Consider the following 23,997-nt stretch of genomic DNA (forward strand, 5'->3'; position numbering starts at 1 on the left):
GCTATATGTGCTTAATGAGTATCCGTAATGATTTCGAATGATTCAACAGGTATATTTAAGATGATAAATTAAGTAAGATCAGAATAAGTGATATAGGTATGTACGGAAGGTATGAGCAAATCAGATGAAAGTAAAAAGATGGTGGATATGTTGTTAAGAAATGAATTCATGTTGTAAATATGTTATGAATTTAGTCTATGGAATGCTTGGTATATGAAGTCATATGTGCTATTGCTAAATGACCCCTATTTTTTTTGTTAATCATATTCAAGAAATTATTTCGATTAAGTTTGACATTTGAAAGTCTGTAAGAATTTGTGATGAATGCTGATAATTTTGGATATATGGGTTATGTGCTAAAATAAATCCCATGCCGGTATACAATATGAGGCTTGATGCCAAATCGATTGTATACGGGTATCGTTAACGGTGATTGAATGTGCTAAATGAACTCAATGTTCAGGTATGTGGAAGTTGATTTTCTGTTGGAAATAGGTTAAGTTGAATAGTGAGATATGATGGAGTGATAAAGGATATTTATTGGGATGTTTGAGTATATGTGTACTTTCGGTCAGGTTACAGCTTATACATGAATGAAAATGTGGGTTACAAATATGTGGGTTGATGATGTGAATTATACATATTAATATGTGCTTAATATGTGTTTGAGATGCAATTGTGAATTAAATTAAGTGATTATTACTTATGAAATCAAGAAAATGAGATATATGTGCATACTTGTAGACATGTTTATGTATTTGTTTTAAGATAAGAAAATGATTTTATAGATCGATGTGAAATCAATAATGAATTACAATTGCTATCTATGAGCTAATGTCTTTGTGGATATAATTCAATAAGAGGATGTTATCCTAAACTATGCATCGGTAGAAATTTTCGGGGACGAAAATTTCTTAAGTGGGGGAGAGTTGTGACAACCCTAAATTGACCCTAGTCGGAAAGCGGTTTCGGGACCGCTAAATCGAGTCACCAAATTATTTGAATATGATAATTATTGTCTAAAATATGTGAATATGAATGTGTGAAAGTTTTAAGCTTTGATTTAGTTAATTGCATGTAAATTTAGTTAATAGGACTTATGTGTTACACTTTTGAAATACGATAGGTTAATCTATAAGGATCTAGTAGTGCATGTAATCAAAGGGGTGGACTTGCATGTCAATTTCCCCCATTTAATTACTAATGGCCGGCCATGACAAAGGGTGATGGGTAAAACATGTCATAGACATGTTGTGTTAATGGTTTATGTTAGAAATAATAAAATAAGGGGTTAGTAATAAAATAAGGAGATGGAGGGTGATAAAAACAAAGTCCCATCATCTTTTTTTTCATCTTGCCGAAACCATAAGGAAAGGAAAAAAGAAAAATGGAAGGAAGAACAGCTAAGGCATTCGGCCATCTTGTATTGGGAATTAAGGTATGATTTCATATGTTTTTCTTTGGATTTTGAGAAATTTAAATTGGTTTTAAAGCTCCTAAAATGACCCATGTATGTGATTTTGTGTTTGGGATGCATGAAGCATTCGATCATGAGCTCAATGGGTTACATTGTGTATGTTTTGATAATTTGTGAGGAGAAATGTTTCTAATTGAGTATAAACAAACTAAATTACTATATGTGGCTCAAATGAGCTTGAGTAGTCGGCTAATGAAGTTAGTTGAGTTATAATACTTGTTTAATAATAAAAAGAACATGAGCTTAATGCTCAAATAGCATTCGGTTTTGGACTAAGTTAAATTAGTTAGAAATGAGTTCCAAGATAGTGAATTATGTGTTAAAAGAGGGATTTAGGTTGTATATACGTGTTTAGATTGAAAACAAGAGGCTATATTAGCTAATTGAGGGATTCGGCCATGGTATTATAGTGAATAAAAATTTGAACAAGGGTTTTAATTGTATGATAGGTTTTCGGATATGGTTGAGTGGATAATAAATTGGTGTGGGTGTTTTGAATGAGATATGTACAATTATAAGTTAAATTTAAGGTTTGTTAAATTTATCCTTATCATTGCCGAATGAGTTCAATGGCTAAAGAAAATTGTTAAGTGCTTAGTTAATGTGCATTCGGTCATTTAGGATGAGTATACATTTGACAATGTTTTGATACTTTGAAATGGAATTTAATTATTAATGAGTTATAATCTTGTTGAATTTTGAGATGTAATTGGGAGTAAATTTGATATGAGCATACTTTGTTAATGACATATTGATAAATGTTGAGTTACGATACCATGATATTAAGCTTAGAGGCATTCGATCATGAGATGGATTAAGGTGAACTAAATGATATTCGGCAATGGTACTTTTTACATGAGAAGTTCGGTGTTAATTGTATTAAATGAGGTTGAGGTAGTTGCCGAATGTGTTTATAATTAAGTAAGGTTAATAATAGAGCAATGAGTGGCTAGTAGAATCTAGTTAGTCCTCTTATTGTATTCGGCCATGAGTTTGTATGATTGGTTTGTAATAGATTAAATTTGTTTATTCAAGCTCAAGAGCTGAGGGAGTCTAATTCGGATAAGAGAGAAAGCTACCTAACCGAATAGTCGATCTGTAATCGTTCGACAACTTCCGAGGTAAGTTCTTAAGTAATTGAGTTTGATTCCTTTGTAAGTTTTAAGTATTAAAGCCTATAATGTGATTGAGTATGATATGTTAAGCACATATTAAAAGAATCATAACTCTATTGTAAAATTTTATGCATATAGCCTAATGGCTATTATGAAGTATAGGTAAGTTATTGATATGATATGTTGCCAAATGGATATGATATTATGAAGTGCTAAAAGGATATGTCAGAAGAGTAAATTTGTGATAAACCTGATTAGGACAGCAGCAGTAACATGAATTTAGAAAATCACCATAAATTCATGGATTTGAATTAGAGGCTGAATGAGACATGAAATTAAAGCTTAATGAGTCTAGTTTCTTATAAAAGAAACCGTGTAAGCAAAGGAATTTCCGATAATGAGATACTTAAAGTTGTGTGAGACAGCGCAGAATGACACTGTAATCCTCTGTTCTGTTTTTAGAAAATCATTATAAATTGTACAAAAATGGTTATAAGATAAAATTTATATTCTTAGACTCCTTAATGAGTCTAGTTTCAAATGAAATCAAATACAAAACATTTTGAATTCTTTAAAATGAGAAATTTGATTCGTAGTGAAGAGTGGTCAGATTAGTCAAACAGTGAAACAGGGGAAAATTTAAGAAAAATCTGGTATTGATTGGCCAAACCTAAAATTCTGGAAATTTTATGGATGGAAGATATACGAGTCTATATTCAGGAAAAATTAACGGAAAGTGATTTGGAGTTTTGTAGCTCCAGTTATAAATAATTTAGTGACTATTGCTCAGGAAAAACAGCTTGTCCTGAATTTGAGATTGTGTTGTAAACCTTGATAAACTTGTTTTAGTTGCTCATAAGCTATTCATTAAACCCATACGTGAATTCTAAATTGTGATATTGGAAAATGATAGACGTAGATTCAGCCAAGACAGTGTGTATACGTGAAAGTATATGTGGTATGTGAAGTATATTTGGATAATTGTGATGTGAATACATGAAAATCTATATTTTGATTTAGGATTCTATGTGATGGATGTGAACATGCATATATGAGATAAGGCCTAATGGCCGATGTGATGAATGTGAAAGTGTATATATATGTGATAAGGCCTAATGGCCGATGTGATGAATGTGAAAGTGTATATATGTGATAAGGCCTAATGGCCGATGTGATGAATGTGAAAGTGTATATATGTTATAAGGCCTAATAGCCGATGTGATGAATGTGAAAGTGTATATATGTGATAAGGCCTAATGGCCAATGTGATGAATGTGAAAGTGTATATATGTGATAAGGCCTAATGGCCGATGTAATGAATGTGAAAGTGTATATATGTGATAAGGCCTAATGGCCGATGTGATGAATGTGAAAGTGTATATATGTGACAGGGCCGAGTGGCCAACGTGATGGATGTGAAAGTGTATAAATGTGATAAGTCCCGAAGGGCATTTGTGTCAGTACTATATCCGGGTTAAAACCCCGCAGGCTTTATGCGAGAATATTATCACTGATTAATGTCCGTAAGCTTCGTGCTCGTACTGTATCCGAGCTCTAAAGACCCGATGACTTCGTGTGGAGATTATGTCCGGGTAAGACTTCGTAATAAGAATTGCTTATAAATATATTCAATGCGAAAGGTTAAACAGGTATGTACTCCAAGTTTATATGTGAGCTTGATTTGCACTAAATCATAAGGTAGTTATGTGATACATACGAGAGCAATCTATGAGCCTATTCCTATGATTATGTGACATTGGATCAGTGTGAGAGGTTATGTGAAATCATACGATATATCTATGTCACATGAGCTCACTTTTATGTGAAAGTTTATCTGCCTATTGTATATGATGAGATGTGCATATTCGGTAAAGGGATGATATGCCCGAAGGAAGAGTGAAATAAAAATACGAACAACTATGTTATAATTTGATTGTTATCTGTTGACACTGCTTAAAACTTACTAAGCATTGTAATGCTTACTCCGTTTACTCTGTTTCCTCTGTTTTATAGATCTCATTGCGAAGCTACAGGCTCGGGGATCGTCAGCAACTAGTCACACTATCACTATCCACTGTTTGGTACTGCTATGTTTTGGATTATCTTATGGCATGTATAAAATAGACTAGTGGCGGAAGAATATTTTGGTTAATGTATATAAGCCATGCGAAAATGGCATCTTTTGAATGTTTACTTAGAGAAGTTTAAATTTTATCCCTGGCTGTGCTTAGTACTTATCTAAATGAATGACCTTTATTTCAAGAAAAAGTTCAAAATTTTACGGTTCTGACATGAGTTACAAGCCCGGTAATGCCCCTTACCTATTCTGGCGATGGTCACGGGATAGGGGTGTTACACATAGTGGCTTTCACTTAGCACCACTCATGTGACCTAGCTCGATTGTACACATAATTTTGGCTCTCTTGTACACATGGTGAACACTTAGTACCATCCATGTGGCCTAGCCAGTTTATCTCATAGCTCTCTTGTCTACATGGTGTCCTTCACCTGGAACCACGCATGCGACCTAGCTACATATATCTCGTAGCTCTCTTGTCTACATGGTGTACACATAGTATCACCCATCCGACCTAGCTACATCATAATGTCTCGTAGCTGTCTTGTACACATGATGTGCACTCAGCACCATACATGTGACCTACCTACATACCATCTGTATCATCCAATCTTTCCGAAGGTTCAACCGGGATTTCTCTCTCTTTGTAATACTTGATTCCATACTTCCAATAGTCAATTATGATTCAAAAATCAGCTACAATAATAAAATATGCTGAAATAAAAAACATAATAAAGATAATGTATTATTTACATACAAACTTATATACTTTCTTATTTCCATGTCGAATTAATATTGAACATTTAAATCATCATAATTATACTTACTTTCATCATAATTATACTTACTTTCAACACCTCGGCAATCATAGTAAATATATCAATTTTAAATTGAAACATGCATAAATTAATGCTTATTATACATATGACGTACCTCGATACTAAAACGGTCATTTTACCAACTTTCTCGATTTTCGATTTTTCACCCATTCTAGATTCAAATCTCATTTTCCAGGATCTAAGACATCATATTTTACTTACTTAATTAATGTAGTATTCAAAACAGTCCTTAACTCAAACTTTGGCAAAATTACAATTTTGCCCTTAAACTTTTGTATATTTACACTTTTGTCCCTAGGCTCGAGAATTAAACTTCATCCTTATTCTTATGTTTTATGACATGCTGATCATTTTTCCCTTCGATGAAAACATCAGATTCTCAGTCTAACGCATAGTTATGAACAATAACAACTTTTACCAATTAAGCCGTTCTACTCATTTTTGCTTAAAACCGCTTAGAAAAAGTTGTTTAACATAATTTCAGCCTTCATAATCTACCATAAAACATCAAAATAAACACATTTCACCTATGGGTATTTTTCCAAATATGAACCCTAGCTTAAATTATTTCTAGAATAAGCTTAATCAAGTTACTGGGATTCCAAAATCGTAAAGAACTTGGAAAACGGGGCTAGAACAGACTTACTATTGAACTTGGAAAGCTTGAAAACCCTAGCCATGGCTTCCCCCATGCTAATTTCGGCCTCAATGAAAAAGATGAATCAATTTTGGCTTTATTTTCCCTTTTTATTTCTTTTAATTACTAAATGACTAAAATTCCCATAAGGCATTTCTTTAAAATTTTGTCCTATTATGCCCTTTTTTGTCCAAACGAAATATAATGGTCTAATTACCATTTAAGGACCTCCTCTTTAAACCCCCATTTCAATCAAGTACTTATGAATTAGAACACATATTTTGCAACTTTTTCAATTTAGTCCTAAAAGTCCAATTAAGCACTTTATTAGTAAAATTACTTAACGATATTTTTACACAATATTTTAATCAATAAAATAAACCTTAAAACTTAATCGGAATAAATTTTTCGACTTCGACTCCGTGGTTCCAAAACCATCATTCGGTTTAGGCCCTAAATCGGGCTGTTACAGCAACTTCTGCAAATAAGCCCCAATAGGCAAATTAAATATGTAATCTATAAAATTTCTTATCAATACTCTAACACATGCATCTAATCACTCGATAAATCATAAAAATTAATTGAAATAAACTTTTCTATCTTAAATTTGTGGTTTCGCAACCGTTATTCCATTTTGGCCCTATTTCGAGATGTTACATTTCTCCCCCACCTTTAGGGATTTTCGTCCCCGAAAATCTTACTGATAAAAAGATTCAATATCTTTTCTCAAAATTTCTTAAACATCTCCAAACAAATTTTCTTCAAAGCAGTACTTTCAAAATCACCCCACTATCAAATTGAAATCCAATATAACTAAGTCTCAACTCGGTATGACCTCTATATTAATCAAAAACTATTTCCAATTCTCACATTTTCTTTCACTTTTTTTTAACCAAAAACTTTGCATTCAGCTATTAATGCAGCTCAATCATTATTCTTCTGTCTAATTTTATCATTACGAAATCCACATTATCTCATTCACAATCAAAATTTAGTTTTTTTAAAAAATCCAGCAATCATATACTTTAAGCATCATACCTGGATGAGTTAATTAACTAAGTCTAATCTTTCTTTAACTGTAACATTTCAAAATTTAGAAAATCTTCATATTAACCTGACATCTTTTCTGCAACTGAGTTCATTTATTAAACCATTCTCAAATGCTATCACATTGTCATTTAATCTTATTGGAAGGGGGGTGAGGCTGTAACACTTCTAACTTGCCTATTATATATTCATGCAGATAATTTAACACTCATCAATATATATAGTTTGCTTCAAATAACTCAACATGCATATTCATTTTACACAACCCTCCTACCATATTATACAAACAAATACACTTATACATGCGTTCATAATTCTCAAATAGAATTACTCATAACATTCATTTAATTTCACAAGTTACACTCATAGCATCACACAATTGCCAATCAACATGTACACTTATCATAATATAAACTTTCCCTTCATCTCATCTTTCATATTCCAAGAGAAATTCTTATTCACGACTCATTCATTATCACATAAACATCATGAACTAGTACTCTTTAAACCCCCATTTCAATCAAGTACTTATGAATTTGAACACATATTTTGCAACTTTTGCAATTTAGTCCTAAAAGTCCAATTAAGCACTTTATTAGTAAAATTACTTAACAATATTTTTCCACAATATTTTAATCAATAAACAAACCTTAAAACTTAATCAGAATAAATTTTTTGACTTTGAATTCGTTGTTCCAAAACCATCGTTCCGTTTAGGCCCTAAATGAGTATATGCAAGAGATTTAATTAATCGTTTGAATTGACATAAGGATATGCAAGAGATTAGTTTAGTTTAATGAGTATGTATGCGCAATAACATGTTTGCTTACTAGAATCTGTTTAGTCAGCTGAATTGACATAGGGATATATCCTTACTAGAATCTGTTTAGTCAGCTGAATTGACATAGGGATATATCAAGAGATGAATGGATTTTGGAATGTAAGTATGTTCATAAGTTAGCAAATTACCGGGTTGCCGTGATTTTATTCGTAACAATATAAACATAAGTTTAATAATTCTAAGATAAGAAGTGTAATTAATCCAACACAATTATATCATCTTGATTAGATCTTATTAGGAAATCATGCATTAAACTTTCTTTTACTTTATTTTTTATTTTTTATTTTAATTTTTAATACGTGATATTGATGACAGGTTTTAAAAATTTATAATTAATCATTCTTGAAACTAACTATTATCACGATGAAGGCAAGTGTACCTATCGAATAGTAGTATAACTTCAGCAAGACCGGATTGTCGAACCCAAAGGAACCAAAAGTACTAGTAATTACGTTCTTTTTATTATCTAGCCTAAAAATTAAGGGATTTGTTTATGTAAACTAATTAACTAAACTAAGAGTACACAGAGAGAAATTTGGGAAAATATTTTGAGAAAACTCGATTGATTAAGACAATACCCAAGGAAAAATCCACCTAGACTTCACTTATTATTTGACTCTGAATCAGACGATTTATTCATTTGACTTGATCCGTAGAAATTCCTAAGTTATATTATTATCTCTCTCGAGACTAATAACGTCTAACCCTAGGTTGATTAATTGAAATCTCTTTCTAATTAACGCCCTAGCGTTGCATTAACTCGATCTATAGATCCTCTTATTAGGTTTCACCCTAATCCGGCAAAATCTTGTCACCCAATCTCTAGGTGTGCAATCAACTCTGGTTAATTATGACAAATTTACTCTTAGATAGAGACTTTTGCTCCTCTGAATAAGCACATTAACTTGAATCAATATCCTGGAATATTAAGACAAGAATTAAGAACACATAATCAAGAACAAGTCAAATATTTATAATACAATTCAGATAATAATTACAAGATCCATCTTAGGATTCATTCCCCTTAGGTATTTAGGGGTTTTTTTTCATAATTATAAAATAAAAAATCTCAGAAGAATAATGAATACAAAACATAAAGAAAACCCAAAACCCCTGATTGAAAATTGAAGGGAGATCTTCAGTCTTGACGATAAATCCGGCTTCTGGGATGGATCAATCGCCTTCCTACTCTATGTATCTGTTCTAATTGCCTCCTCAAGTGTTTAAATAGGCTTTATAATGCCTACTAGCCCTCAAAAGTGGCCTTTTCCGAATAGGACTATACTTGGGCTCGACAGGGACACGCTCGTGTGACACACCCGTGTGTGATTGTTTCAGACCGTTGTCAGGGCTGTTAAATAGGCACGGGCGTGTAGTCTACCCGTGTAAGTCGTGCTTTGATCTTACCAAATGGACACGACCGTGTGGCTTACTCGTGTGAGAAAGTCCAGGCCGTGTTGATTTTCCATGTGGATCTATTTTCTCCGTTATCGGTCCGTTTCTCGCATTTTTTGCTCTCTTATGCTTACCTAAATATAAAACATGAAATTAAAGAATTAGGAGCATCGAATTCACCAAATCTAAGGAGAAACCATCCATAAATGTGCTAAGCATGGGATAAAAATATGTATCAATTACAGTTTATCAAATACCCCCACACTTAAGTGTTTGCTTGTCCTCAAGCAAAATCCTCAACTCACAATCAAAATAAATTCTTCTCAATTTATAATCCCTATCAATAGTATCTCAAAATAATCCATAAGTATCCATACAATTAAAATTCAACTAAAAGTACATCAAAGTTTCAAACATTCCAAGCTGAGCATTTTATCACGAAAACATAGGTGTCCCCTCTCATCTAAGTAATCACCTTTGATCAAAATATCACAAAGTTTAAAATCCTCACTAAAGGTTCACTCAAATCACTCGAGGTGTTTAAGGACATCAAATAAAGCACTTATTAGTCAATATGAAAAGTTATTACCATAGGCTTGTATGAAAATCAAATCTCCACCACTATATATTGAGATGATGCATCAATTAAAAAGGTCTTTAGAGGGTTGTAATCTAGCTTTGGTTAGGGGCTGTGGTCAGAAGCTGAAAGAAAAGGTTAGAACCAAGATTGAATTGCAAAAAAAAAAATCACGTAACTAGAAAAATAACTAATTATCAGTTGAATACAAGTGAGCTTCTTCTCAGAATATGGAATTAACACTCAAGCTCAAAAACTACGAATTACTACTAATATGTATGTAAGTATTATTTTTTTTAAGAACAGGTCAAATAACATAAAACTTAATTATTGCAACGAAGAGTAAAACATAACTAAGCAATTAATTCAAATCAAATCTCGATAAAAATAGGGATCAAATTAGGGGATTTCAACAATAATGGGTTATGGGTTAATATTGAGGGTAAATCAATTAATGGCTTGTTAGGCTCAAAGGGGTTCACTAAGGGTTAATTATGAAGGTATGCTTTTGTGGAGTGAGTGGGTTAAACCTAAGTGCCTTTATCATCTCGACATATCAAATCAAATGGTGTGGTCTTGACATGCATGATCAAGCAATTTCTAGAATAACAAATCAATACTAACGCACTCATAATAAAATTGAGCATGAAAGAAATAACATATGCTCTAAAGGCTCAAGATCTCACAAAAATGATGGCTTTTTTTGATGTTTAAACTTGTGAATTTCAACTTAAGACAATATCTAAACTTGGGGAAACAACCTAAAAATTGTTAATTCTAAAAAAATCAGCTTATCATGCTTGATTCCCTAATGTCTTAAAGTTTAAATGATCAATGCATAAATGCCTATGTTTTAATTCAAGACATATCAATAAAAATCATAACTTAATCAAAATTCATTCTAATAGTGGTATGAGAAGATCACATGAGAACAAGGCAAAATTCAGGGATTTCTGATAATGATAGAAAAGACCCCCCACATTTAAGATTTACATTGCCGTTAATGTACAAAGATAAATATGTTGAGAAATATAGATCTATAATCATAAGATAGGGAGAGAAGTGAAACTTCCTGAATGATGAATGAACTCTTTTGAATTGGAGTTATGGAGAATAATCGGCCAAGGCAATGAAGAGAGTGGAGGAGGATACTTTGGTGGTGGTAGAGGTTCATTAGTCCACAAGTCCTGTGCCAAAAGAATATAATATCTGGTAGTACCTATGGTCGTGATCGACCAGGACATGACAGTCGTGGAGAACCTTTTCCAGTGGAGTTTTTAGTTTCTAAGTGATGATGAGCTTTGGAGCTCTTTATAACTGCGATAAAATCAAGAACTCTTTAGGAAATATAAGGAAGCATAATTACTCGTAATGAAATAGCGAAAACTATAAATTATTCATAAAAATTATAGAACCAAAAATTAAAATAATATTAAAAGAAAATAAAATAAAAAGTACTTAAAGAAGATAAATAAAGATAAAAGTGGAAATAAAAATAAAAAATAAAAAGTCTTTAAACATTGTCATCGCTGGATGGTTCGCGAGGTGGTGGTGGTAATGACATGTGAAGGTGCTGACAAATCTGATGAAGAGTAGCATCAATGTGATCAAAGTGCTGAAAACACTGCTGCTCAAATCGAGTAAGACGCTCAAAGATGTCAGAGTATGAAGGCACCACATGAACTGGACGATGGATGGGTGGTGATTGAGATGGTGGGTCCTCATGACATGGAGGGACATCATCAGTAATGTCCTTTGGGTCCTCCTCGGTGGACTGGGCGAGGCGGTACTGGGGAGGGTCGGTTCCACATTGTTTCTCGATCATCCTCATATGTAGCATGCTTGAGATGCCCTGTGGGGACATCTGGCCGATGATAGTGAGGAAGGATGATTGTGCCGCTGTGTTGAGGAGCCCAAAGTGTCGAGCCAGTCGAGTCACATAGGGCCCGGTAGAGATGACTCCTCTCCTATGCCGTTCTGTTTGATGGCGGATGGCGAGGGCAATGAAATAGGCAAGGTCGAAGATGTGCCTGTTTGCCATGCTCCACAAGAAATAGGCGTCGTGAGTATTGAAAACGCTAGTGCTCTCTCGTCGTTCTGTTAGAGTGTGGGCCAAGATGGCGTGTGGGTATCGCATGGATGGGGCAAGGGCTGATGCCCTAGAGCGGCTAGGATCATAGATGGTCAAGTCAAGGATGAGGTCCTTCCAGAACTTTGAAAGAGAGTAGTGGATGTGGCGATGGAGGGTGTCGAGTTCATTGTCGTCCATGAACTCCTCCGTGTACAGTCCTACTGCAATTCCAAACTCTGGTATGCTCAACTGGCACACTAGACCACCAAGGCGGAACTGGACCATTCCAGGATCGTCGAAGTTTGTCATGACAACTTGAAAATGGAAGGTCGACCAGAGTTCCATTGTGAGCTCAAGGTACGTCTGCTCGATGATCTCAAAGAAGAGTCCCTACGGGTCAGCCATCAGAAGGGCTCGGACCGCGTCAGCCATTTGAATTTGTTCAAGTGTAGCCTAGTCAATGCAGCGGCCCACACCTAGGGGTCAGGCCCGTAATATCTGAAATAGTTCCTCCTAGGGTCCCAAGGGAAACTGGAGGAACGAGTGCCTAATCCCCGCAGTAGGACCCGAGGATGACGCTGCTCATTTCCTCTTCTTCGAGGCAGGGATAGCTATCTTCTTACCACATGAGGCTGACATTGTATACCTGCAATGAAATTCAAAGTTAAATATTCCCCAAGAATGTACGCGTGTAAAAATTGAATAAGATTATTTCATGGGGCTTACGTACTAGATGAAAAATATATTCAAACAACCAAAACAGATATGTCAAGTCATTATTATGAATAGGACTACGAGAGTAATGCTAACGGAAGTATCTAGTGAATGAATGCATGTGGGTTTGATGAGTATGAAATATGGTGTGGGTAAGCATGAAATCTATGGAAACAAGAAAAATGGGTGAATGTAGCAAAATGTATTAACTAAGATGACAAATTTCTTAATGAAGAGCATAAGTATTCTATCATTACAACAATGATTATTTACTAAAAATATCATGAAATAAGTAAAACAATAAAGATAATAGAAGGAAAAAATGAACAAACACAAGAGGGAGGAGCTTTGGGTCGTCGAAAGTGGTGCTATGGTCTGCGCACGGGCGTGGCAGGTAGGGCGTGTGAAGTTGCAGCGACTAGGGTTAGGGATTTTTGGGAAATGGGTGATGAATAGTGAGGGATATATATAGATTTTAGGGCACACGGGCGTGTTGTGTTTCGCGATTTTTTAAATTTGGGCGCGTTTGGCATTCAGCCCACGCCCATGTCGTACGGCCGTGTTCTGCTTCATTCGCTTCTTCCACGCCCGTGTATAGATGTCTACGCCTGTGGTATTTTATCAGTCTTGAGCACGGTTGATTGGCATGGGCATGTCGCGCTATCATTTTATTACTTTTTGCTATTGTGTACACTTGCTCATTTCCGTCGTTCCAAGTTTTTGGCTCCGTTACCAGGGACTGTTTTAAAAAGTCATTATTTGTGAATTTGTTAGTTTTACATTGTGGTTTATTTTTTCTATTTAATTTTTAATTAAATTAATTTTTCTTTGATCATTTCAGGTGTTTATGCATATTGACCGAATTATTGATCTGCTCCCTATAGTCCCTGAGATTGAACGAACTTTCCGACAACAAAGAAGACAAGCAAATCAGAAAAGGACCAAAGATATGAACTTCGAAAATCTAATCCAAGGAAATGGAGCAAATCCTACTCAAAATCCTATTTTTATTGTTGATGATAGGGATAAAGCTTTATAACAGTATGCCATGCTAGTATTTAATGAATTTAATCCAGGTATTAAGAGACCCGAAATTTAGGCACAATAGTTTGAGCTGAAGCCAATCATGTTCCAGATGCTTCAGACAATGGGCCAATTTAGTGGAATGCCTATCGAAGATCCTCACTTACACTTAAGTTTGTTTATGGAGGTGAGCGATTCTTTCAAATTACCTGGAGTACCCGAAGATGCCTTACGATTGAAGCTGTTCCAATATTCGCTGAGGGACAGAGCTCGAGCCTGGTTGAACTCATTTCCACCAAACTCAATTTCCACATGGCAAGAGTTAGCAGAAAGATTCCTTATGAAGTATTTCCCGCTTAGAAAGAATGCTAAGTTGAGGAACGAGATCACTACCTTCCAACAAATGGATGATGAGTCCTTGTATGAGGCATGGGAAAGGCACAAAGAGTTATTACGAAAGTGCCCTCATCATGGAATCCCACATTGCATCCAACTTGAGACATTTTATAATTGTAACATCTCGAAATAGGGCCTAAATGGAATAGTGGTTGCGAAACCACAAATCTGAGATAGAAAAGTTTATTTCGATTAATTTTTATGATTTACTAAGTGATTAGATGCATGTGTTAGAGTATTGATAACAAATTTTATAGATTACATGTTTAATTTGCCTATTAGGGCTTATTTGCAGAAGTTGCTGTAATAGCTCGATTTAGGGCCAAAATGGAACGATGGTTTTAGAACCACGAATTTGAAGTCAAAAAATTTATTTTGATTAAGTTTTAAGGTTTATTTATTTATTAAAATATTGTGTAAAAATATCGATAAGTAATTTTACAAATAAAGTGCTTAATTGGACTTTTAGGACTAAATTGCAAAAGTTACAAAATATGTGTTCTAATTCATAAGTACTTGATTGAAATGGGGGTTTAAAGAGGAGGTCCTTAAATGGTAATTAGACATTATATTTCGTTTGGAAAAAAATGGGCATAATAGGACAAAATTTTAAAGAAAGGCCTTAAGGGCATTTTAGTCAATTGGTAATTAAAAGAAATAAAAAGGGAAAATAAAGCCAAAATTTACTCATCCTTTTCATGGAGGCCGAAATTAGCATGGGGGAAGCCATGGCTAGGGCTTTCAAGATTTCCAAGCTCAATAGTAAGTCCGTTCTAGCCCCGTTTTTCAAGTTCTTTACGATTTTGGAATCCCGGTAACTTGATTAAGCTTATTCTAGCAACAATTTAAGCTAGGGTTCATATTTGGAAAAATACCCATAGGTGAAATGTGTTTATTTTGATGTTTTATGGTAGAATATGAAGGCTGAAATTATGTTAAACAACTTTTGCTAATCGGTTTTAAGTAAAAATGAGTAAAACGGCTTAATTAGTAAAAGTTGTTATTGTTCATAACAACGTGTTAGAGTGAGAATTTGATGTTTCCATAGAAGGGATAAATGATCAGCATGTCATAAAACATAAGAATAAGGGAAGAAGTTTAATTCCCGAGCCTAGGGGCAAAAGTGTAAATATGCAAAAGTTTAGGGGCAAAATTGTAATTTTTCAAAAGTTTGAGTTAAGGACTTTTTTGAATAGTAAATTAATTAAATAAGTAAAATATGGTGTTTTAGATCTAGAAAAACGAGATTTGAATCTGGAATGGGAGAAAAATCGAAAATCAGGAAAGTTGGTAAAATGGCCGTTTTAGTATCGAGGTAAGTTCATATGTAAAATAAGCATTAATTTATGCATGTTTCAATGTAAAATTGATATATTTACTATGATTGCCGAGGTGTTGAAAGTAAGTATAATTATGATGATTTAAATGTTCAATATTAATTCGACATGGAAATGAGAAAGTATGGAAGTTTGTATGTAAATAATACATTATCTTTATTATGTTTTTGTATTTTAGCATATTTTATGTATTGTAACTGATTTTTGAATCATAATTGACTATTGGAAGTATGGAATCAAGCATTAGAAAGAGAGAGAAATCCCGGTTGAACCTTCTAAAAGATTGGATGATACAGATGGTATGTAGCTAGGTCACATGTATGGTGCTGAGTGCACATCTTGTGTACAAGAGTGCTACGAGACATTAGCTAGGTCACATGGGTGATACTATGTGTACACCATGTAGACAAGAGAGCTACGGGATATATGTAGCTAGGTCGCATGCGTGGTTCCAGGTGAAGGACACCATGTAGACAAGAGAGCTACGAGATAAACTGGCTAGGTCACATGGGTGGTACTAAGTGTTCACCATGTGTACAAGAGAGCCAAAATTATGTTTACATTCGAGCTAGGTCACATGAGTGGTGCTAAGTGAAGGCCACTATGTGTACAAGGGAGCTTCAATTTTAAAGGTGGGTTGTGTGCGATACCATCGCGTATCTGTTGTTATTCCGAAGAGTTCAACTGGGAAATTGATCAAATGAAATTGTGTATGACTTTGTGATGATAAGTGTAAGTATATACGTGTGTAAGTTATGAGTATGATTGGAAATTGGAAAGATTGTTATGGGAAAGTGATGAATACAATTGAAGTGTGAAAAATCAAAATTGACAATAAAACTGTTTTGAATAGTGGCAGTGACGTTAATCTAAAAATTTACCAAAAATAGTAGAAATTGAATCAGAGACTAAGTGAGATATCAAATTAGAGCTTAATGAGTCTGTTTTTATATAACAGAAATAGAACAAGCAAAGGAATTCTATATTATGAGATATTTAATTTTTTGAGAGACTGGTTCAGAATGACTACGTGATCCCCTATTTTGACTTGGAAAAATTATTAAAAATTGTACAAAAATAATTAGGGAATATAATTTATATGGTTGAAATCCTTAATGAGTCTAGTTTCAAATGAAATAAACAAGAACATCCTTTGAATTCTATACGAGGAGAAAATTTATTCGTAGTGAAGAGTGCTCAAAACAGTTGAGAAGCGAAACAGGGGTAACTTCAATGAATAAACTGTACTAATTGGATAGACCAAAAATTCTGAAAATTTTATGGTAAGAATATATGTGAATCTAGTTTCAAGGCGCAGTGGAAAAATAAAATAATTAAAAACATTCCGGCGATCTAAACCATGGATCCATGTGTAAGGAACGTATCGCGGTGATAAAAGGTTTCGAAATTACCAAAACTTCAATCTGAGTAGACTGCGACGCCTAGGCAACGGGAATCGTGAACCACTATCGAACCAAGCCACAACCTTTCTAATGTTGGCCTCTACGTAGTCCACCCAGTTGACAATGAACGGTAGAAAAATCTCAGAAACTATTTCAGTGATTTTTATGCTTGACGGCTGCTGGACCCTTTAGCATAGTTTTGGGCTTATTTATATATTATCTCTTTAGGGTTTTTGCCCTTGCCATATATAACACCCTTTTAATTGGTATATCTTTTTAATGAATATTAATTCATTAAAATTAATCTGAACATAATAGTCATCATTAAAATAAATATAATAATGTTTAACCGAAAATTATAATTACATTAATTATAATAAAGATTTCGGTAAACTATATTTATTTAAACTTATATACGAACCAAATTCATATACTAATGAAATTATGTTCTGATTATGTGTACAACATCCTTGTACGTATAGTATGTTCAATAATTTGATTGCCCAATTAAATTAATTCTATAATTAATTTAATTCATCTGACAATCAGAATACAATACCAACTATGTTTTACTCCGTTCATTTCAACCATAGAGTGTGACCATATAGGTTCTTGTAACGTTAGCAGTAATATTAGAATGATTCTAATGTTACAAACAATGAGTGGCATCTAGCAATGCATCATTGCTACCTAAGTTATGAAATTCATGATTCGATATAACCTTTTCTGATTAACCTTTCATGCATTAATCCTTAAGTCCTATATCTTTGGAATGGACACAAGTCATGGAATAGTCACACTTGCATAGTCCATCCCATGTTTCTTGATACCTTAAGTGAACTATGATACACAAATAAGTATGACATCTCATATCAACTTATTTGAGCATGGCCATGCATTTCTAGTCTCACTCAATCAAGTGGCCTAAGATATTACTCCCATTATGTAGGAGGGACTTATCCTATATTGATCAACCATATCCCTCTACATAGATTGTGGTATATCCAACATTAGTCTTTATAGAACAACCAGTTACGATGTTCGTTTGACTATATCAAAATATACAACTCACGATGTTGGGATAATGATGATCTCAAGTATGAGGATCATATACATATTAATCACTATGATTAATGTTGTGACAATTACATAATAATCCAAGAAACATACTCATAGCAGGTCAGTCCAATATGTTGTTCTCTAACACACATATTCATGCATTGATTTTGACACTCCAAATCAATGACAACTCTTTATCATCAATCAACTACATGTTAGTCTTAATGCATTATTGTTGTCCTAGCTAACAATAATACTTGACTAAGGATCTTTTAAGAATAATCGTATTATTCTTAGGACATTATTATAAAATAGTTTATTTATGTACACAGAAAAAAAACTGAAATAATAATGGCAATGCCTTATATCAATAAACATGATAAATCAAGTATGTTATTACAACCATCTCGTGATTGATCTTTGGGCATACTCTTACAATCTCCCACTGGCACCAAGACCAATCACTCATATATCTAATACCAAGTGACTTAGTGTGACGATCATGCTTCTGCTGTGTCAGAGGCTTGGTCAAGGGACCAGCAATGTTATCATCTGTAGGTATTCTGCATATCTCTATATCCCCTCGATTGATAATCTCTCGAATAAGATGGTAGCGCCTAAGTATATGTTTAGATCGCTGGTGTGATCTGGGTTCTTTAGCTTGTGCAATAGCTCCATTGTTATCACATCGAAGTTCTATAGCATCTGATATGATAGGCACAACCCCTAGTTCAGTAATGAACTTCTTGATCCAAATAGCTTCTTTTGCTGCCTCACTAGTTGCAATATACTCAACCTCTGTTGTAGAATCGGCTACTGTAATTTGCTTTGAAATCTTCCAGCTCACAGCACCACCATTAAGGCAAAATACAAAACCTGATTGTGATCGAGAATCATCCTTGTTGGTTTGGAAGCTGGCATCAGTGTAACCTTTTACACTTAACTCTTCCTCACCTTCATATATTAGGAACGCATCCTTAGTTCTTATTAAGTACTTAAGGATATTCTTGACTGTGGTCCAGTGACATTCACCAGGATCTACTTGGTACCTGCTCATCATACTTAAGGCATATGAGACATCTGGACGGGTACATAACATTGCATACATGATAAATCCAATAGCAGAAGCATATGGAATTTTACTCATGCGTTCTCTCTCTTGTGGAGTTGAAGGACACATTTCCTTCGAGAGTGAAATACCATGTCTCATAAGTAGGAATCCTCTATTAGATTCTTCCATATTGAACCGTTTCAATACTTTATCTATATATGTACCTTGACTTAGACCTAGTAGTCGTCTTGATCTATCTCTATAGATCTTGACTCCTAAGATGTAAGTGGCTTCGCCCAAGTCCTTTATAGAAAAACAACTTCCTAACCAAGTCTTAATAGACTGTAAGGTAGGTATGTCATTGCCCATGATAAGTATGTCATCCACATACAGTACCAAGAATGTGATTGTGCTCCCACTAACTTTCTTGTAAACATATTGCTCATCTTCATTTTTGACAAAACCAAACTCTTTGATTGCATAGTTAAAACGAAGATTCCAACTTCGAGAAGCTCACTTTAATCCATAAATGGATCTTTGTAACTTACATACCTTTCTAGCATCCTTTGGATTGACAAAACCTTCAGGTTGTGTCATGTACACATCCTCTTCAAGTTTCCCGTTAAGGAAAGCTGTTTTGACATCCATCTGCCAGATTTCATAATCATGAAAACCAGCTATGGCGAGCAAGATCCTGATGGATATAAACATAGCTACAGGAGAAAAAGTTTCATCATAGTCAACACCATGAATTTGACAAAAACCTTTAGCGACTAATCGCCCCTTGTATGTTTGTACATTACCATCCATGTCTGTTTTCTTTTTGAAACCCATTTGCACCCTATAGGTTTAACCCCTTTGGGTGGGTCAACCAAAGTCCATACTTGGTTTTCATACATGGAATCCATCTCAGATCTTATGGCCTCTAGCCATTTCTAAGAGTCTAGGCTCGCCACCGCTTCTTGATAAGTCCTAGGCTCATCTTGATCTATAAGAAGAATGTCACAATGAATTGTAATGAGAAATCCATATCTCTCAGGTGTATGGCATTCTCTTAAAGATCTACGCGGTGGTTGTGTTTCTACACTAGTTACTTGTTCCTCAATTTCTTGTGGAATTTGCTGTTGTTCTATCTCTGATTCAGTGGTATCTTGTGATTCTCGAATTTCTTCAAGTTCAATCTTTCTCCCACTTCCTTTTCTAGAAACAAATTCTCTCTCTAGGAAGACACCAGTCCGAGCAACAAACACTTTGTTCTCAGTGGGATTAAAGAAATAATATCATTTGGTTTCTTTCGGATACCCCAAAAAGATACACCTTTCAGATTTGGGTTCAAGCTTAGTAGACATCTGACGTTTAACATAAGCTTCGCAACCCCAAATTTTTATAAAAGACATACTGGGATGTTTCCCAGTCCACATCTCATATGGCATCTTTTGAACCGATTTAGACGGAACATGATTTAGTGTGAAAATAGCTGTTTCAAGTGCATGTCCCCAAAAGGAAGTCGGTAGATCAGCATGACTCATCATGGATCGAACCATGTCTAATAGAGTTCGATTTCTTCTCTCAGAAACTCTATTCCATTGAGAAGTACCAGGAGGAGTAAGTTGTGAGACAATCCCACATTCCTTCAAAAGATCATCAAACTCTAGGCTTAAATACTCTCCACCTCGATCAGATCGAAGTGTCTTAATAGTTTTGCCTAGTTGATTTTGTACTTCATTTTTAAATTCCTTGAACTTTTCAAGGGCCTCAGACTTATGGCGCATGAGATAAACATGCCCATATCTACTGAAATCATCAGTGAAAGTAATGAAGTAGTGAAATCCACCTCTGGCTTGTGTATTTATTGGTCCACATACATTTGAATGTATTAATCCCAATAAATCACTAGCTCGTTCACTTTTACCAGTAAAAGGAGATTTAGTCATTTTTCCTAGTAAGCAAGATTCACATACTTCAAATTGTTCAAAAACAAATGAATCAAAGAGATTATCTTTATGGAGTTTGGATATGCGTTTCTCACTTATGTGGCCCAAACGACAATGCCAAAGATAAGTTTGATTTGTGTCATTTATTTTAGATGTTTTAGTATTTATGTTGTAAATGGGATTCATTTGATCTAAAATATAGAGGTCATTAATCAATTGTGTCGAACCATAGAAAACATTATTGAGATAAAAGGAACAACAATTATTCTTAATTATTATTTCAAAACCAATTTTGTCTAAACAAGAAATTGAAATAATGTTTTTAGTCAAACTGGGCACAAAATAACTATCCTCTAAAATTAAGCCAAGTCCACTAAGCAAAGATAAAGTATATGTTCCCACAGCTAATGCAGTAACTCTTGCTCCATTTCCAACTCCCAGGTCCACATCTCCTTTAGCCAAAGTCCTACTCCTTTGTAGTCCCTGTACAAAAGTACAAATATGAGAACCAGAACCAGTATCTAATACCCAAGAAGTAGTAGTTGGTAAATTAATATCAATAACATAAATACCTGAAGCACACGTTCCGCTTGCTTTGGCCTTCTTGATTTCCTCAACATAGACCGGGCAGTTCCGCTTCCAATGTCCAGTCACACCACAATGAAAATAGTTTCCTTCCTTAGACACCCCACCTTTAGGTTTCAGTGTAGCCTTTCCTTTTTCAAGATTTGGCTTACCTTTGCCCTTAGGCTTTGTCGGGACTTTGGCCTTTCCCTTGCCCTTATTATTATGGACCATCAGTATGGGCTTGGGTCCAACCTTTTTCATGTTGCCTTCAGCAGTTCGTAACATGCTAAGCAATTCTGGCAGAGTCTTGTCAATTTCATTCATATTGAAATTGAGGACAAACTGGCTATAGCTATCCGGCAACGATTGGAGAATAACATCAGTGGCCAACTCTTGGCCCAATGGAAACCCAAGCTTAGACAGGCTTTCAATATAACCAATCATCTTAGGGACATGAGGTCCTATTGGGCTTCCTTCAGCCAGCTTACATTGGAATAGGGCCTTAGAGATATTGAACCTCTCTTGCCTTGCTTGCCCTTGATATAGTTCTTTCACGTGCTCGATCATATCATAAGCAACCATATCCTCATATTGCTTTTGAAGCTCAGGACTCATAGTGGCAAGCATAAGACATCCAACGTTTACCATATCATCAAGATGCTTCTTGTAAGCATCTTTATCAACCCTCGAGGCATTAGCAGGTGGTTCATCAGGAAGTGATTTTTCAATGACATATAATTTTTGTTCTTGTTTGAGGACAATCCTCAAGTTACGGAACCAGTCAAGAAAGTTCAAAGCATTTAATTTGTCCTTCTCAAGGATCGATCGCAATGAGAGTCTATTAGTGTTTGCAACCATAATATATCTACAACAATAAAATATGCGTGTGAATAAATTTACCAATTTTATATCAATCATTAAAAGGACTTTATTATATGATGTTTCCCACTATTCTATTTCAAAATTAATAACCCTCATATATTAATTTTGGAAAGACTTTCTTGAAAATATTTCTAGTGGGTCAAGGATCCATATTTCACCTCCTCTTAAGTCATCTTTGGCTTTACTCTCAAGATTATGGTTATTTAGGTAAGCAACACTTGCTAATTACATCATATGTAACTCCTACAATTTGGTGAACAACTCTTGTTCTAATCATCTTATGATTTATCCAAATTACTTGCCTCTAGGCTTCTAATCCTATTAGTGTAACATAGTTAAGTCATTAACCAATTTTTAACCAGCGAATATCACTTGTTTATTCTTCGCGTTTAACGAATATAAATACTAGTACTTTGCTTTGGCAAAACCTACATAGTATTGATCGAGGCCTTAATGAAGGCATAAATTGGAAGGCCATGTTGACTTAATATTTTAATAGAGGGATTTTATTAGAGTGTTACATCTCACCAATTATGGTCTACTTTAGTCCATTTAATCTTTTAATTGATCTCATCAATTAATGGGGTTTATTATTACCAAATTTGCATGCTTTAGACATCCATCGCATCTCATACATGAGTAAGTAAAGCAATAAATAAATGCAATAGTTATAGCCCATAAACTATGGTGATTCAACCCAAGCCACTGGGAGAACCAAAAGGGAACCTAAAGGTGTAAGCCGTTTCACAAGCTGTCGATCCATACTAGTCGGCCCCTCTTCCTTCTCGTCTAGTCCACAGTAACTTTTACAAATTACAAAATTCAGAAACTCATTTTATATATGAGGGAGTAAGATGAGAAGAGAAATACAAAAGAATAGTAGTAAGGCACGACACGCAGGCCGTATTTATAAATTTACAACCTTTTATCAAATGGGTCATCGGGCTATAACTATGCATTTCAAACACTGTGCATTTCAAAAATAGCATATATCATTCAATGTTTTTGTCAAGTGAAATATTAAAATATCCTTTCAACATTTTTATGGCCCATTAAGTTTTATTTATTACAAAACATACTGGAAGATGATGGGGATCTGAGGCGGTCGAAGGGAGCGGGCCGAATGAAACCTCACGATTTGATAACTTTTATCAATAGAATCGTGTTTTTTAGGATTTTAATCCTTGAGGTTTCATATTGGAACAACGCTTTGTTCCACTGGCCAGTAACCTCTTACTGAAAATTGTAAAATCACCGCTGCATCATAACAGATTTATTAAGGTTTACAGCAATAACATAAAACCTAATAGGCCATAACACCATGATTAACATTTAATCACTTATCGAAAGGAACAGTTATCAGATTCTGCTTAAACAACTTAAATAGAAAAACATAATAAAATTAAAATATACATCTCATACAATTGCATCACCCAAGTATGTAAACCCGAGTCCGTATCACACAAGTGGCTCTAATACCACTGTTGGAACGCCGGTGCCTCCAAGGCGCAGTGGAAAAAAAATAATTAAAAACATTCCGACGATCCAAACCATG

The 23,997-nt window shown here is 34.6% G+C and overlaps 1 non-coding gene across 1 annotated transcript; it reads right to left on the reverse strand.

Annotated features, from left to right (window-relative positions):
- Window positions 1–14,183: 14,183 nt before the first annotated feature.
- On the reverse strand, window positions 14,184–14,290 carry LOC121207561 (small nucleolar RNA R71). The gene has a single exon (XR_005902640.1). It is a non-coding gene; the product is annotated as a small nucleolar RNA R71 (small nucleolar RNA).
- Between the last annotated feature and the right edge of the window lie 9,707 nt (window positions 14,291–23,997).

Source organism: Gossypium hirsutum, chromosome A01 (genome assembly GCF_007990345.1).
Source record: "Gossypium hirsutum isolate 1008001.06 chromosome A01, Gossypium_hirsutum_v2.1, whole genome shotgun sequence".
NCBI classification, from domain to species: Eukaryota; Viridiplantae; Streptophyta; class Magnoliopsida; order Malvales; family Malvaceae; genus Gossypium; species Gossypium hirsutum.